This window comes from Neofelis nebulosa, chromosome 6 (assembly GCF_028018385.1).
Source record: "Neofelis nebulosa isolate mNeoNeb1 chromosome 6, mNeoNeb1.pri, whole genome shotgun sequence".
In the NCBI taxonomy this organism is placed as follows: Eukaryota; Metazoa; Chordata; class Mammalia; order Carnivora; family Felidae; genus Neofelis; species Neofelis nebulosa.
Genome location: NC_080787.1, coordinates 101,068,448 through 101,083,607, shown reverse-complemented (window position 1 = coordinate 101,083,607; position 15,160 = coordinate 101,068,448).

Here is a 15,160-nt window from a genome sequence, read left to right as displayed (position 1 = left end):
CCCAAAAGAAAATGTATTTCCATTAGCAATCATTTCCCATTTTCCCTTCCCACTAGCCCCCAGAAACCACTAGTTTACTTTCTGTCTCTGTTCTGGACATTTCATGTGAGTGAAATCATACACTATGTAGCCTTTTGTGTCTGGCTTCTTTCACTTAGCATAATGTTTTCAAGGTTCATCCTGCTGTAGCATGAATCAGTACTTCATTTACTCTTATTGCCAAATAATATTCCATTGTATGGATATGCCATATTATATTTATCCATTTATCAGTTGATAGACATCTGTGTTGCTTCTCCTTTTTGGCTATTACGAATAATACTGCTATGAACATTCTTGTGTGTTTTGTGTGGATGAACATTTTCAATTTCCTTGTATACATGTCTAGAAGTAGAATTGCCAGGTTATATGGTAACTCTATGATGAACTTTTTGAGGAACTGCCAGTTTTCCAAAGTGGCCACAAAATTTTACATTTTCATCAGCAATGCATGAGGGTTCCAGTTTTTTCACATCATCTCCAACACTTGTCATTGTCCATCTGTTTGACTATAGCCATTCTAGTGTGTGTGAAGTGGTAGGTATCTCATTGTGATTTTCATTTGCATTTCTCTAATGACTAAAGACATTGAGGAGACATTTATTTTTATGATTTAGAATAATCCTGGGGCACCTGAGTGGCTCAGTTGGTTAAGCATCTGACCTCGGCTCAGGTCATGATCTCATGGTTCATGAGTTTGTGCCCCATGCTGAGCTTTCAGCTTAGAGCCTGGAGCCTGCTTCAGATTCTGTGTCTCCCCCACTCACTCTCTACACCACCCCCCCACACACACTTGTGCTCTCTCAAAAATAAATAAGTAAAATTTAAAAATAAATAAATAAAATAAAATAATCTTGACTAGAGGAGCACAACAGAACTACTTGAGGAGCTTTTACAAGACAAGACACTACATGGGCTTCACATCACTTAAAGTGGTAAAAATATTTGCCAGGATGGCCTATTGATGTTTAGAATGTAATAGAAAACCAACTCAAAATGGCTTAAGCAATGAGGAGAATTATCATTTCATGTAACAAGAAGGACAGGGTCAAAGCTGTTTAACACAACCACTCAGTACTATCATGGAGATCCAGCTTCCCTCCGTTTTTCTACTTGGGCCCATCTGCATGCTTGCTGCCTTGGTGGTAGCAAAATGGTTGCTAGAATTCTGGGCAGTCTATCTGGACCTGAAAATGAAAATGTCCAGTGGGAGAGAAATCTAGCTGTCTTTTCTTATATCTTATTGGCCTAGAACTGTATCACAGGCCTAAATCTAAACCAATCACAGGTAAGAGAAATGGGAATTCCATGTGTATGATTTAGTTGAGGTGAGATTTACTACCTTCCTGAATGGGAACTATATAGGAGTTCTGCTAACAGGGAAGAAAGGAGAAATGGATGTCAGATGAGCAACTTACAATGTCTCTGTTACGTGGCCGTCGGCTGCAACATCATGATGAAAAATATTAGGTTAAATCTTGAAATTGCTGCCATTGGATCATTGACAACACTAATTTCATATGGTTCAACTTAATCATTTCCCATGCCATTTTGACAAATTGGGCTGAGGAGTGGGGAGAGGGTAATATTGGCTCCAGGTTTCAGTTCAATCACTTAGAATAGCTCATAAAGCATGAATCACTTAAATTGATTGATACAAGTAAATCAGACTCTTGTGGGCAAAAGATTTTGGGTAATACAAGATCTTATTTGATTTCTTTATCTCTTTCTTGGCACATCTCAAATGTTAGGAAATATTTCCACAATCCTGAGCCCCAAAGCATTTGTCCTGATGGACGTGCTGATGAAGCTTGTGAATGTTTTATTTATACAGACTTCATAGTTTGTTGAATTTTAATTTTGAACAATTAAATCATAGAATGCAGTATTCTGTTTTCATTAAAAAAGCATTTAAATATTTCAAAGAGAAAGTGACTGTGTACCTTCCATTTTAGGGGTCTTTTAAACTAGGCAGACTTTGAAAGTCTAAAATAAGCTATTTAGTTTGTGGAAGTGAACAGGAAGCTTTTAAGACTGGGCTACCCCTGGGGTGCGTGGTTATCTCAGTTGGTGGAATATGAATGTCTTGATCTCAGGGCTGTGAGTTCAAGCCCCATGTTGTGTGCAGAGATTATTTAAAAATAAAATCTTAAAAAAAAAAAAATCCCTGGAAGTATAATGGCAGAGATGAAAGGGAAGGCATTAAAAAAAAAAAAAAAAAAAAAGACTGGGCTACCCTTGAATTGCACAAAGATGTGCACAGAGCAGATTGGAAAATGGCAATCTTACCCTTTTTAAATCTTAAAACTTATGTATTTATTTTTTTTGAACAGGCAATATATTCACACAGTATAAATTCAAAAGTTATGGTGATGTCTCTTTCCCACAATTGCTCCTCACCCACTCAGTTCTCTTTTCCCAAGACAACTACTACTAGAAGAAAATCTTTAGGAGTATTCCAACCATGCCTTTCCCTAAAAATAGCAGCATACTGTATACACTATTCTGTTCCTTTTTGTCATTGTTTGTTTTTTACCCATCAGGCTACTTTGGAGACCATTTCAATTTGTGCAATGAGCATCCTCATCTTTTTTATGGCTGTGTAATATTCCGCTGAATGGATGTACCATATTTCCTTAACCAGTCCCCAACTGATGGACATTTAGATTGCTTTCAACCTATTATAAGCATTGTTGCAAAGAATAACTGTATACATATGTCATTTTGCACATGTGCAAGTGTACCTTAGGGAAAAGTCCTACAGAGGAATTGCTGTATACAAGGACATATGTCTTTGTAATTTTGATAATAATGTCAAACTGCCCTCTCTTCCAGAGGGATTGCAGCAACTTACACTTCCACAGCAATGCATCAGAGCACTGGTTGTCCCACGAGTGGTGAGTCTCTTCCAGAAGAGAGGGCATAAAGGTGTTCCCTGCACCTTCAGTCTAGGTGTGTGGGCAGGACTCCAAAAGGATCTTGTTCCCATTTTTAATAACACAGAAAAATGCTCATTATATGGTACTAAAGGAACAAAACAAGATACAAATCTCAACCGTGTAAAAATTTGAGTGTGTGTAGAAAAAGAATGGAAAGATAGGATTAAAATATTGACAGTATTTATGGGTGCCTGGGTGGCTCAGTCAGTTAAGCGTCGGACTTCAGCTCAGGTCATGATCTCACAGTTCATGAGTTCGAGCCCCCCCCCCCCCCCCCCAGCCCCTTGGGCTCTGTGGTGACAGCTCAGAGCCTGGAGCCTGCTGCAGCTTCTTTGTCTCTCTCTATCTCTCTGCATCTCCCTCACTCATGCTCTGTCTCTCAAAAATAAAATAAACATTAAAACATTTAAAATATTGACAGTATTTAAAGTCTTTGTACTTTTCTATAATTAGCTCTGGTTCTGTTTATAATCAGAAACAATGCTAAAGTCACTGCTGCTATTGTCCTTGGGTTAGGAATCTCATTCCCTTGTAAGATATCTCAGCAGAGTCCCCTTTCAGTAAAGCTCTCCTTTCTTTTGTTTCTTTTTCTTTTTTTTTTAATTAAAAAAATTTTTAATTTACATCCAAATTAGTTAGCATATAGTGCAACAGTGATTTCAGGAGTAGATTCCTCAGTGCCCCTTACCCATTTAGCCCATCCCCCCCACAACCTCTCCAGTAACCCTCTGTTTGTTCTCCATATTTAAAAGTCTCTTCTGTTTTGTCCCCTTCCCTGTTTTTATATTATTTTTGTTTCCTTTCCCTTATGTTCATCTGTTTTGTCTCTTAACGTCCTCATATGAGTAAAGTCATATGATATTTGTCTTTCTCTGACTGACTAATTTGGCTTAGCATAAAACCCTCCAGTTCCATCCACATAGTTGCAAATTGCAAGATTTCATTCTTTTTGATTGCCAAGTAATACTCCATTGTATATGTATACCACATCTTCTTTATTCATTCATCCATTTATGGACATTGGGTTCTTTCCATACTTGGGCTATTGTTGATAGTGCTGCTATAAACATTGGAGTGCATGTGTCCCTTTGAAACAGGACACCTGTATCCCTTGGATAAATGCCTAGTAGTGCAATTGCTGGGTCATTCCTAGGGTAGTTCTATTTTTAGTTTTTTGAGGAACCTCCATCCTGTTTTCCAGAGTGGCTGCACCAACTTGCATTCCCAAATAAAGTTCTCCTTTAAAGGAGCTTCCAACTTAGTTCCATTTTAGGCTGAACACCTACCTCCTCTTCTCTCAGTGTCTCCTCTGCTTGGCCAGAGATGCCAGGGGACCAGAGCAGCAGATACAACTCATCTGCATAGTGTGGCAAATCCACCAATGCTAAAATTCCAACAGGTATATGTCTTACTTAAAAAAAAAATTGTTCTGATTTGTCAATTTCGCTGAGCACAGTGGGGTTTCATCTTGCTTTTCGGCTTTTCCACCACCTTGGTTTCCGTTTTTCACGAAGATCATTAACATATCTCTGAACACCCAAAGATCCTTCCTATCCAGAAAAAGATCTGCCCTTTTGCCCACAGGCTTTGGGTCTCCCTCTCCGGCCCCCCCTCCCCCCAGCCTGGGCAGGAGCATTTCCTGAGGGAGGTGACTCAGAGGTATCAGAGAGCCCCTGGCCCTGTCCTGCACTTGCCCTGCATAAAGGCTGGTAGCTGTTGCAATTTTCTCTCTAAACCCCACTCCTTTTGTTGACTTGCAGAGGCTTGCATTCCAAAAAAGGTAATTTGAAAGTGCTGCTGAATTTAGATGCATTTTGCTAATTTGTTTTTATTATGCATAGAAATATTGGTATAAAAGGTGTTTCAATTATTTTCTGAGGGAGGGACCTATGCATTCTCTGCAGCCACAAAGCTTTTAAATGGAGTTATTTTTCTCGGCTTATAATCGTTCTCCCTTTTAAGTACCCCAGCAGAAAAAGTAAGTTTACTGCTCCTCGCACAATGGGCCTCTTCACTTTTTAGGTTTGGGAGACCTGGGTGACCTACGAAAGTTAATTAGAAGGGTAACAAAGACGAAGACGGAGTCGAATCCATCGCCTCTCCTTCAGCCAAAGATGTCATCCATTAATTAGGGAAATCGTTAAGGTGGCCTTTATAGAATCCATAGAAAATCTGCCGTTGGCGGTCGACAGTTTTGATCAGATTTTCCTCTCCCCAATAATACTATGCTTAATAGTACGAAAAGCAGAGGGCTGGGGTGGGGAGAGGGGAGAGAGGAGGGGGTGGGAAGGATGTGTTTCAGCAACATTACAGTTAACCAGCCTCTGATTGTGACGGCTTTGATTCTCAGGCTGCCCCGCATACTTGCTCCATGATGTAATCCTTATTGAACCTGGAAGCCGGGCGAGCGGGAGGGAGGCGGGCGAAGCAGCCGCAGGAGGCCCTGGGAGTTCGGAGCGCGGCCCCGGGTGGCCCGCGCGGGCCGGACGCTCTCTCTGCAGCGCGGGCTCTGCGGCGACCCCGCAGGCCGAGGGCGAGGGCAGGCAGGGGAGCTGGGTGGCAGCTCCCGGAGGGGGCGGCTGTCCGACCCTGGTGGGCGGCCCGGCCTCTTCTCGTTGGCTGCAGGAGGAAGATTTCTCCCTGTCTTCCTCCCTTCCCGGGCGTTGCTTCTCTGCCACCAGAACCCCAGCTCAACTAAGCAAAACCTTCACTAGGTCTTTGCCATCTTGAGAACCACGGGGCTTTTCGGAAGCGTGGGTACTGGTTGGCGGTTGGCGGTTGCCTAGACCTGATCTCTCTGCCATCCCGTTTCGTGCCTCCTGTAATGTATGTGAACCCGGAACTTCTGATTAAGACAGTAAAACCTTCAGGGGTTTTGTTTTGGTATTACATATTTAAAGATGGTGTGAGTTCTCAATGTGGGATGCCTTTGTTTTTTAATATGGAACTTTTTTTTTTTTTTACACCATTTAAACCATGTTGAAGTGTAGAGTTCCGTGGCATTCAGTACATTCACATTGTTGTACGACTATCACTACCGTCCATCTTCCCAAACTGAGACTGTTTGCATCGAGGGGGGCTTGGCAAGGTTGGTTCCACGGTTTTTCAAGTTATCAGTAATTCTCTTGAAGAGATTAGCATCTTTTAAGGAGTGGAGAGTTTTTGCATAGTTCTCCTTCATGACAAAAGCCGGAGCAAGATAACGTAGCCCTTGTTTCCCGTTCAAAATATTTCTGTGTACTTTTACTCTTTCTGGATTGACATTGAGCAAATACTGTATGAAATCTCACCCAGACAGTGAATTGCCATTTTGGTTTGCCTTATTTACCCCATGGTAGAGTGAGGAAGAATTTCTGTCCCTCAGAGAAGAGCAAAGCGTCACTCCTCGCTCTTAGCATTAGGAGGAAAGGACCAGAACTACTATCTAAATATACAGAATCCTATCTGGTGACTCCACCCGCACCTAGGCCTTAGTCTCTTCTTCAGCTAGGGTGGAGAGGAGTGTTTCTCCCCCGTCATTCTCCCAGCCTCTTCTTCCTCCCCAGGCCACAGGAAGCCAATCTCCAGGACCCAGACTGGGCAGGGCACAGGGACAGCAGTGGTCGACCGAGGCCCTGCCAGCAGGTCCTTTGGTCAAGTCACCCCTCCTTTTCTGGCTGTGGGCACAGCCCTGGGGAAAATGAAGGGTGGCGTGCCCCCCAACCCAGACGAAAAAGCAGTAATTATGAAAAATCAGCTAAATGATAAAAAGTGCACAGAATCAGAAGCACATAAATTACAAACCATAAGCCATTATCAGTTTTACCATGTGTGTACCTAGCACCTATATTGTCAGATTGCTTTGCTATTACAGCTAGCAGTGAAAAAAGGGCCCTCAACTAACTGGATGAAGAGACTCTTAGTTGATAGTTGGTAGTAGCTGTGGGGTGAGTCACAGAAAGCACTCCTGAGTGGCTTCTCTGCCCCACTAAGTTTGCTTGCAGAAGTCCCTCATCTGGCCACCTTGACTGCATGTTAGAGTGCCCCAGGAGCTTTTAAAACTCCCAAGAGCTGCACCTCAGACCAGCTACATAAGAATTTTGGGGGTGGGACCAGAGTATGGGATGTTTTTAAAGTTCCCCAGGGCATTTCAATGTGTACTTACAAATCTAGGGTGATTTATGAGGTTGAGAACTGTGATGCTTTATTATATGTGTCAACTTGACTGGGTCACAGCGTGCCCAGACATTTGGTCAAACATTATTCTGGATGTGTCTGTGAGGTGAACATTTGAACTGGTAGACTGAGTAAAGCAGATTGCCCTCCCTAATGTGGAGCTCAAAATTCAGTTGAAGGCCTGAATAAAATTTAAAAAGCTGAGTAAGAGGGAACTCCTCTCGCCTGATTGCCTCTGAGCTGAGGACATCAGTTTTTTCCTGCCTTTGGACTTAATCTGAAACATTGGGCTTAATCTGAAACATCGATTCTTCTTGGATCTTGAGTGCACCAGTAGTTGGACCAGAACTACAGCACTGACTCTTCTGTATCCAACTTGCTGACTGAACCTCTCGGGACTTGTCAGCCTCCATGATCGTTTGAACCAATTCCTTATAATAAATCTCTGTATAGGTACATGTCTTATGGGTTCTGATTGCTTGGAGAACCCTGACAGATACAGATTTTGGTACCATGAAGTGGGGTGCTGCTGTAATAAATACTTAAAAATGAGGAAGCAGCTGTGGAACTAGGGAATGAGTGGAGGCTGGAGGAGTTTGAGGTGCATGCTATAAAGACGGATGTTAAAGGCAGTGAAGGCTCAGAAAGAAAGAGAACTGGAGAGAAAACTTCCATCTTCTTAGGGAACACAACAATGATCATGAACAGAATGTTGGTAGAGATATGGATGTCAAAGGCCATTCTGGTGAAGTCTCAAGTAGAAATGAGGAATGGATTGTAGGAAACTGGAGGAAGATGATCCTTTACATCTTTACAAAGTGGCAAAGAACTTGGCTCAACTGTGTTAAATAGTGTTAAATACTGTTCTGTGGAAGGTTGAACTTGTGAGTGATAAAATCAGATATTTAGCAGAGGGGATTTCTGAGCAAAGTACTAAAAGGTAAAAGGAGAGAAATTTGTTGAAGAAGGAATCCTTAAGCAAAAATAAAACCAGAACTTAAAGATTTGGAAAATTCTCAGCCTACCCACACTGCAAAAATGAAGAAGGTGTTCTGAAAAGAACCCAAAGGGAATGGCTAAGCAACCCTTTGATAAGGAGATTAATGTGGTGTGAACCATGGATCTAATCAGCCATCTCAGCAGAAACCAGAAACAGAGATGGGATTATGCCATCAGACACTGACAGCTTCTAGAAACTGAGAATGAAGGAAGGCTGCTAATATGGGTTATCCTTCAAGAAAAGGGAAGAATAATCCTGAAGGTGATTTATAGATCACTAGGGCTACTACTCCCACCCCAGACCCAGGAGCAAGGCTATTTCCTCTTTGGTTTCAGAGGGCAGAGTCCTTGAAAAGAGCCATGATGGGGGCCCTCAGCAGAGAGCTGATGGGGTGGGGCTGCCTGCAGAGTCTTGAGGGTGAACACTGTCACCCCAGTGACCCTGGAGGGCAGTGCATCAAGCCAAAGAGGATTATTCTTAAACCTTAAGAGCTAATGGAATTTGTCTTGCTGGTTTTAGACTTACTTGGGATTCATCACCCTTTACTTCTTTCCTGGTTCTTTCTTTTGGAATGAGAATGTCTGTTCTATGCCTGTCCCACCGGCCATTGTATTTTGGGATCACATAACTTGTCTGGTTTCACAGGTTTACATCTGGAGAGGAATTCTGCCTCAGGATGAATCAAACCTCCTCAAGTGTCACTCATATCTGATTTAGATGCTACTTGAATGACACTTTGGACTTTAGACTTTACAGTTGATGCTGGAATGAGTTAAGACGTGGGGGGGGGGTGCTGTTGGAATGGAGTGCATGTATTTCCATGTGAGAAGGACATGAATTTTGGGGGGCCAAGGGTGGAATGTTATGGACTAAATGTTTGTGTTCTCCCCCCTCTAATTCATATGTTGATGCCCTAACCCCTAATGTGACTATATTTGGAGATAGAGCCTGTGAAGGGCTCTTCACTTTTTCTTTATTCACTCATTAAATAAAATTTAAATGAGTTCATGAAGGTAGATCCCTAATCCAGTGGGGGTGGTGCCCTTATAAAAAGAGGAGGACAGACCAGAGCTTTCTCTTCCTCATGTGAGGACACAGAGAGAAGGCAGTCATTTGTAAGCCAAGAAGAGAGCTCTCACCAGAAACTAAACTGACCAGCACTTTTAACTTGGGCTTCCCAACTTCCACAACTATGAGAAAACTAATTTCTATTATTTAAGCTACACAGCCTATGGCATTTTGTTATGGCAGCTGGAGCAGATTAACACAAGAACCATATAAAAGAGATAGCAATTATTGCAACAGCTCATATCCCCTTCTAAAATTGTCTGCTGTGGGATGCCTGGCTGGTTCAGCAGGTAGAGTATGCAACTCTTGATCTTGGGGTCATGAGTTGAGTCCCACATTGGATGTAGAGATTACTTTAAAAATAAAATAAAATAAAACTGTCCACCTTGGCCTGCCCTGTGGGCCCCATGCTCCTGTGTCCTCTGCTTACTGACCAGGGGTGAGCACATGACCCAGGACACTCCATTCTTGGGCTCCTGAAACATTTCTGGCATAAAACTCACAAACCAGGGCACCTGGGTCCCTCAGTCAGTTAAACATCTGACTTCAGTTCAGATCATGATCTCATGGTTCATGAGTTTGAGTCCTGCCTTGGGCTCTGTGTCGACAGCTCAGAGCCAGGAGCCTGCTTCAGATTCTGTGTCTCCCTCTCTCTCTGCCCTTGCCCTGCTCGTGCTCTGTCTCTCTCTCTGTCTCTCAAAAAATAAATAATTATTAAAAAATATTTTAAAAACCCACAAACCAGAGCTTTTTTTTGGTTCATAAGATCTTTTGAATTCTCTGGGTATAACTTTTTTTTTTTAATGTTTATTCATTTTTGAGAGAGAGAGACAAACAGAGCATGCATGGGGGAGGGGCAGAGAGAGAGGGAGACACAGAATCTGATGCAGGCTCCAGGCCCTGAGCTGTCAGCACAGAGCCCCACGTGGGGGCTTGAACCCACGAACCGTGAGGTCATGAACTGAGCTGAAGTCCGAGCTTTACTGACTGAGACATCTCTGGGTATAACTTTTAATTCTCTGGGGATTACTCAAGTTAGGATGAGTTAGCTTGGTCAGATAATCTTAATACCTACCCAAGAAACTTGTAACAGTAATTTTGAAGCTTGGAGAATGTTCCAAAAAGGAACCTAAGAAGAATATGGCAGTTAGGACCTTTCAGAAGCAAAGGTCACTGTGGGAGTGTAGGCCACCCGTGAGGGCGAGTGGCTAACAAGTAGGTGAGCTTGGGGAGATTGAAGGATGCTAGACAAACTTGGCTGGTGTGGCAGTTTCCCCCAGGACTTGTGACCAGACAGATTCTCCATCCTTTCCCGTCCAATTCATCTTGAGGGCAGCCTTTCTCACAACTGTCCTAAGCTAAGTAAATTTGATTTTAAGGACAAAAGACCCATTCAAACTTATGTGTAGGGGAGGGCTGGTGGTTATTGGATGGATACAGGAAAAGTATAGCTGGACTTCTTGGGGAAACTGCTGCTACTCCTTACTCATTCTGTCTCTGTCTCTGTTTCTCTCTGAGGTCCTGTCGCTTCTTGTGCTAGGACCAAGGAAGGTTGGCCTACCACCAAGGAAGCCAAGGGCCTTCCAGCCCCAGGAAGGTTGGCCTACCACCCTCTCTGTCACCACAAGGTGGGATGTGCCTGGCAGGCAGTGTAAATCATCAGCTGCGGAATTGCATGCTGAACGTTTCTATTCAGATTGTTAGAAATATCCAAAAGTGCCTTATTTTTTTCTGTTTTAAATCTTAGATGATTACATTTAAATCTGGACTAATGGGTAGATTGGGGAGTGAAGTATTCTTGACTCATTTTCTGATAAAACCTTTGTGTTAACCAGAAAATGCTTGTATTAAAAAAAACAAAACATTTCACTGGAAGGGGTTTCTTTTTCTTTTTTTTAAAATTTTTTTATTTGACAGAGAGAGAGAGAGAGAGAGCGAAAGAGTGAGCAGGGGGTAGGGGCAGAGGGAGAGAGAGAGAGAATCCTGAGCAGGTTCCATGTGCTTAGCCCGGAGCTGGATGTGGGGCTCCATCCCACAACCCTGGGATCATGACCTGAGCTGAAATCAGTGGTCAGACTCTCAACTGACTGAGCCACCCAGGTACCGCCTCCCCCCATCTTAACCATTTTTAAGTGTACAGTTCAATACACTTTGATGTGCAACCAATCTCCAGAACTTTTTCTTCGTGTAACCCCGAAACTCTATACCCATTAAATGACAACCTTAAAAAAAAGCTGCTCTTGGGGTACCTGGATGGATCAGTTAAATGTCCGACTCCTGATTTCAGCTCAGGTCATAATCTCACCATTAGTGAGAATCACGCTGTTAGCATGGAGCCTGCCTGGGACTCTCTCTGTTCCTCCCTGGCTTGTGCATGCTCTCTCTCTCTCTCTCAAAATAAGTAAATAAACTTAAAAAAAATGTTTACTTTCCTTGTAAGATAGTGACAATATTTGTTCTCTTGGTGACATGTGAGTCATGAGTTTAAATAGCAGTTCCCAAAGAAGAGATCCTAGGGAGAAGTGGACACAGTACTGTGTTTAAAGGGTCAGAACACCCCGCTGCATCCCAGCTATATCATCAAGGAACCTCAGGAACATCACCAAGTTTCTCTGAGCCCTACTTTCCACGTATGAGAAAGAGAAAATGAAGGTGGTAATACTTGTCTTTTCTTTTTATCTCAGGGGGAATTACTTTGAGTTTATACATGAAATTAATTAGTAAATTAAAGGCATAAGTTATTATTTCAGTCTTTAGTATATAGGATTTGCTCTATAAAGGTTGAATGACTTCTATGATGTGAACAGTCCCCATGTGTGAGGTATAGAAACTGGGCTGAATCTGGGCAAATCCTGATCACATTCTGAAAAAATATGACTAGTTTTTTTTTAATATACTAACTTCCTCATAGGAGCTAGTTCTATTAGCTTCCTCTTGCACAAAGTGAAATGTAGGGCACTTCACATCTATTAGAATGGCCAGAATCACAAATAATGAGTGTTGGTGAGGATGTGGAGAAAAATGAACCCTGGTGTACTGCTACATTTCACGGTTGATGTAATGTAAATTGGCATGACCACTGTGGAAAACAGTATGGAAGTTCCTCAAAAGATTGAAAACAGAAATGCCGTATGATCCAGTAATTCCACTACTAGGTTTTTACCTAAAGAAAAAGAAAATACTCATTTGAAAAGATATATGCAGCTTTATGTTTATTGCAGCATTATTTACAATAGCCAGGATATGGAAGCAACCCAAGTGTCCCTCGATAGATGAATAGAGAAGATACACACACATACACATACATACCATGGAACACACACACACACACACACATACATACATACATACATACAGTGGAGTATGTATACACACACACACACACACACACACACATATATACATATGGTGGAATATTACACAGCCATAAAAGAGGATGAGATCTTGCCATTTGTGATCATATGGATGGACCTCAAGGGTATTATGCTAAGTGAAATAACTCAGAGAAAGACAAATACCATGTGATTTCACTTATGTATAGAATGTAAAAAACAAAAAAATGAATAAACAAACAAAAAGCAGAATCAGACCAATAAATACAGAGAACAAACTGATGGTTGCCAGAGGAGGGTACCAGGTACCAGGGAGAGGGTAGAGATGGGCAAAATGGGTAAAGGGGAGTGGGAGATACAGGCTTCCCATTATGCAATGAGAAAGTCACAGGAATAAAAGGCACAGCATTGGAATATAGTCAGTGATATTGTAATAGGGTTGTATGGTGACAGATGGTAGCTACACTTGTGGTGAGCACAGCATAATGTACAGAGATGTTGAACCACTGTGTTGTACACCTGAAACTAACGTGACATTGTGTGTCAACTGTATTCAAATTAAAAAAAGGTGAGATGTAAAAAAAAAAAAAAATGAGGTAAATTGAGAGTTCCATTCCCTGAGTTCAGGTTTACTGTATAAGAAAGGCATTAATAATATATTTTTAAGACTTACTCAACAAATATTAACTAAAGACCCTGGGAATATAATGTTGAGCAGAAAAAGACATAGAGCTGCCCCTATGGAGCTGATGATCTGGTACTCAGAACACCATCACACGTACAAAAGGCACTGGGACAATCTCCACCTCCCCTGACCAGTTTTCTCAGTTTCTGCAAATGTTACTTTTGACCAGGACCTAGGAGGAGGTGGAGGAAGCAGATCAAACACCAAGGTCCTGCGGTCCAGAAGACGACTAGGGTCTGAACATCAACCCCACCTAAAGATTTTTAGATCACTGCCCTTAGCTGGGGGATTGGGGAGGGGGAAGATTTTTCTCACCCTCAGTGACTCTGGAGATAATAGTATCCAAATGCCATGTCTTGGCTTAATTTCAATTTGACAATAGCTAACACCTCTGGAGAGCCTCTTAAAGGTCAGGCACTGTGCTGACCCTTTCCAGGTTTTGTCTTTAATCCTCATACCAATCTTGCAAGGTAGATACTATTATCATCCTCAATTTGCTTATGAGGAAACTACAGCTGTAGAGGACACAGCCAAGGTCAAAACAGGTGGTTACTAGACCTGTTCTATCTACCTGAGTGCCTTTCCTCTTCCTGCCAAACCATGCAAGAACTTTACTTTTTGTCTAAACAGAATAATGGGAAACTTGTGTTTCTATCCTTTGCCACAATAGAGGAAAAGTACACGTTTTTCAACATATAAAAGGATAACTGTAACATATTATTTGAGCAATTACAATGTGCCAGACATGATTCTAAGGTTTTTACATGTATTAATTCACTTAATCCTCACGAACCCATGATGTGGTTACTCTTGTTATGTAGTATTGTTTATCTATTATTTATAGATGAGGAATTGAGACACAGAGAGGTTAAGGAATCCATCCAAGGAGACTCAGCTTGTGTGAGGCAGAGTTTAGGCCCAAGTTGCCTGGGTCCAGATCTTATATTTTGTCATTTTATCCAAAAGCAACACACTATTTTCAACATCTTTTGCAGTTATCTTAAGTTGGTGAAATAAAGATCACAAGCAAGAGAGGGAATCCTCTGTTTTTACCCCCATCCCCAAGAGCAGAAGACCCAATTCCATCCATGATCTGTTGAATGTTTCCCTCTATCACTCTGTCCCTCTATCATTGTACAGTGTGTAGCCTGTGTAACTGTCTGCACCAGCCCTGAATTCCATCGACCATGAAATGTCACATGACACCAAAAAAAAAAAAAATGCACCATATATTCTAAACTTGAGTTTTCTGTCTAGTTTATGTTCCCAAATGTGTAACATTTCCCATAAATATGAGAGTTCTCTCAAAGGGTTAGCAACACTCCTTGAGAAGAGGAACTGAAGAATCCTAGGAGCATTCTCTTTACCAGATCAGGCAAGTGACTGAAAAGTCAAAAATAAATTTTACAAAAAATGTTGGGTTTTGGATCCCAGTCCCACTGACTGGCCATCTGAGTAAACTGGGTGGTGGTATCACTGATCGGGCACCAACCTCACTGGCTCAGCTCAGGTCAAGGCAGAGGCAGAAGGCAGCAGGAAATGTTGGGGCATCCTGGCTAATTCTAACCTCATTCTACTAAGAACAGTCTCCCTCTTTCTGCATCACAGAGACACACATGAGAGATCTCTGAAGCAAGCTGCTATCCTCAGATATAAACCTAGTTTGTGGCTAGGAACCATTAAGGATGCACGATAACTGCTAATTAAACGAATTAGGTACATAATATATAATTACCAGTGTTCTACATTCCCCCGTCTTTGCTACACCACAGGAAAAAGTTTCCCTGGCACTTGGTTTGTAGAAGCAAAAACCAAAATTAAATTAAGAGGTCACACACCAGTAGCAAAGACAGAATCAGGAAAACATTTTTCTAATCAGAAACTGCAAAGAAATTGGGGCTTCTATATAATAGCAAAATTAGGGTTTGGATGGTGGTATTCT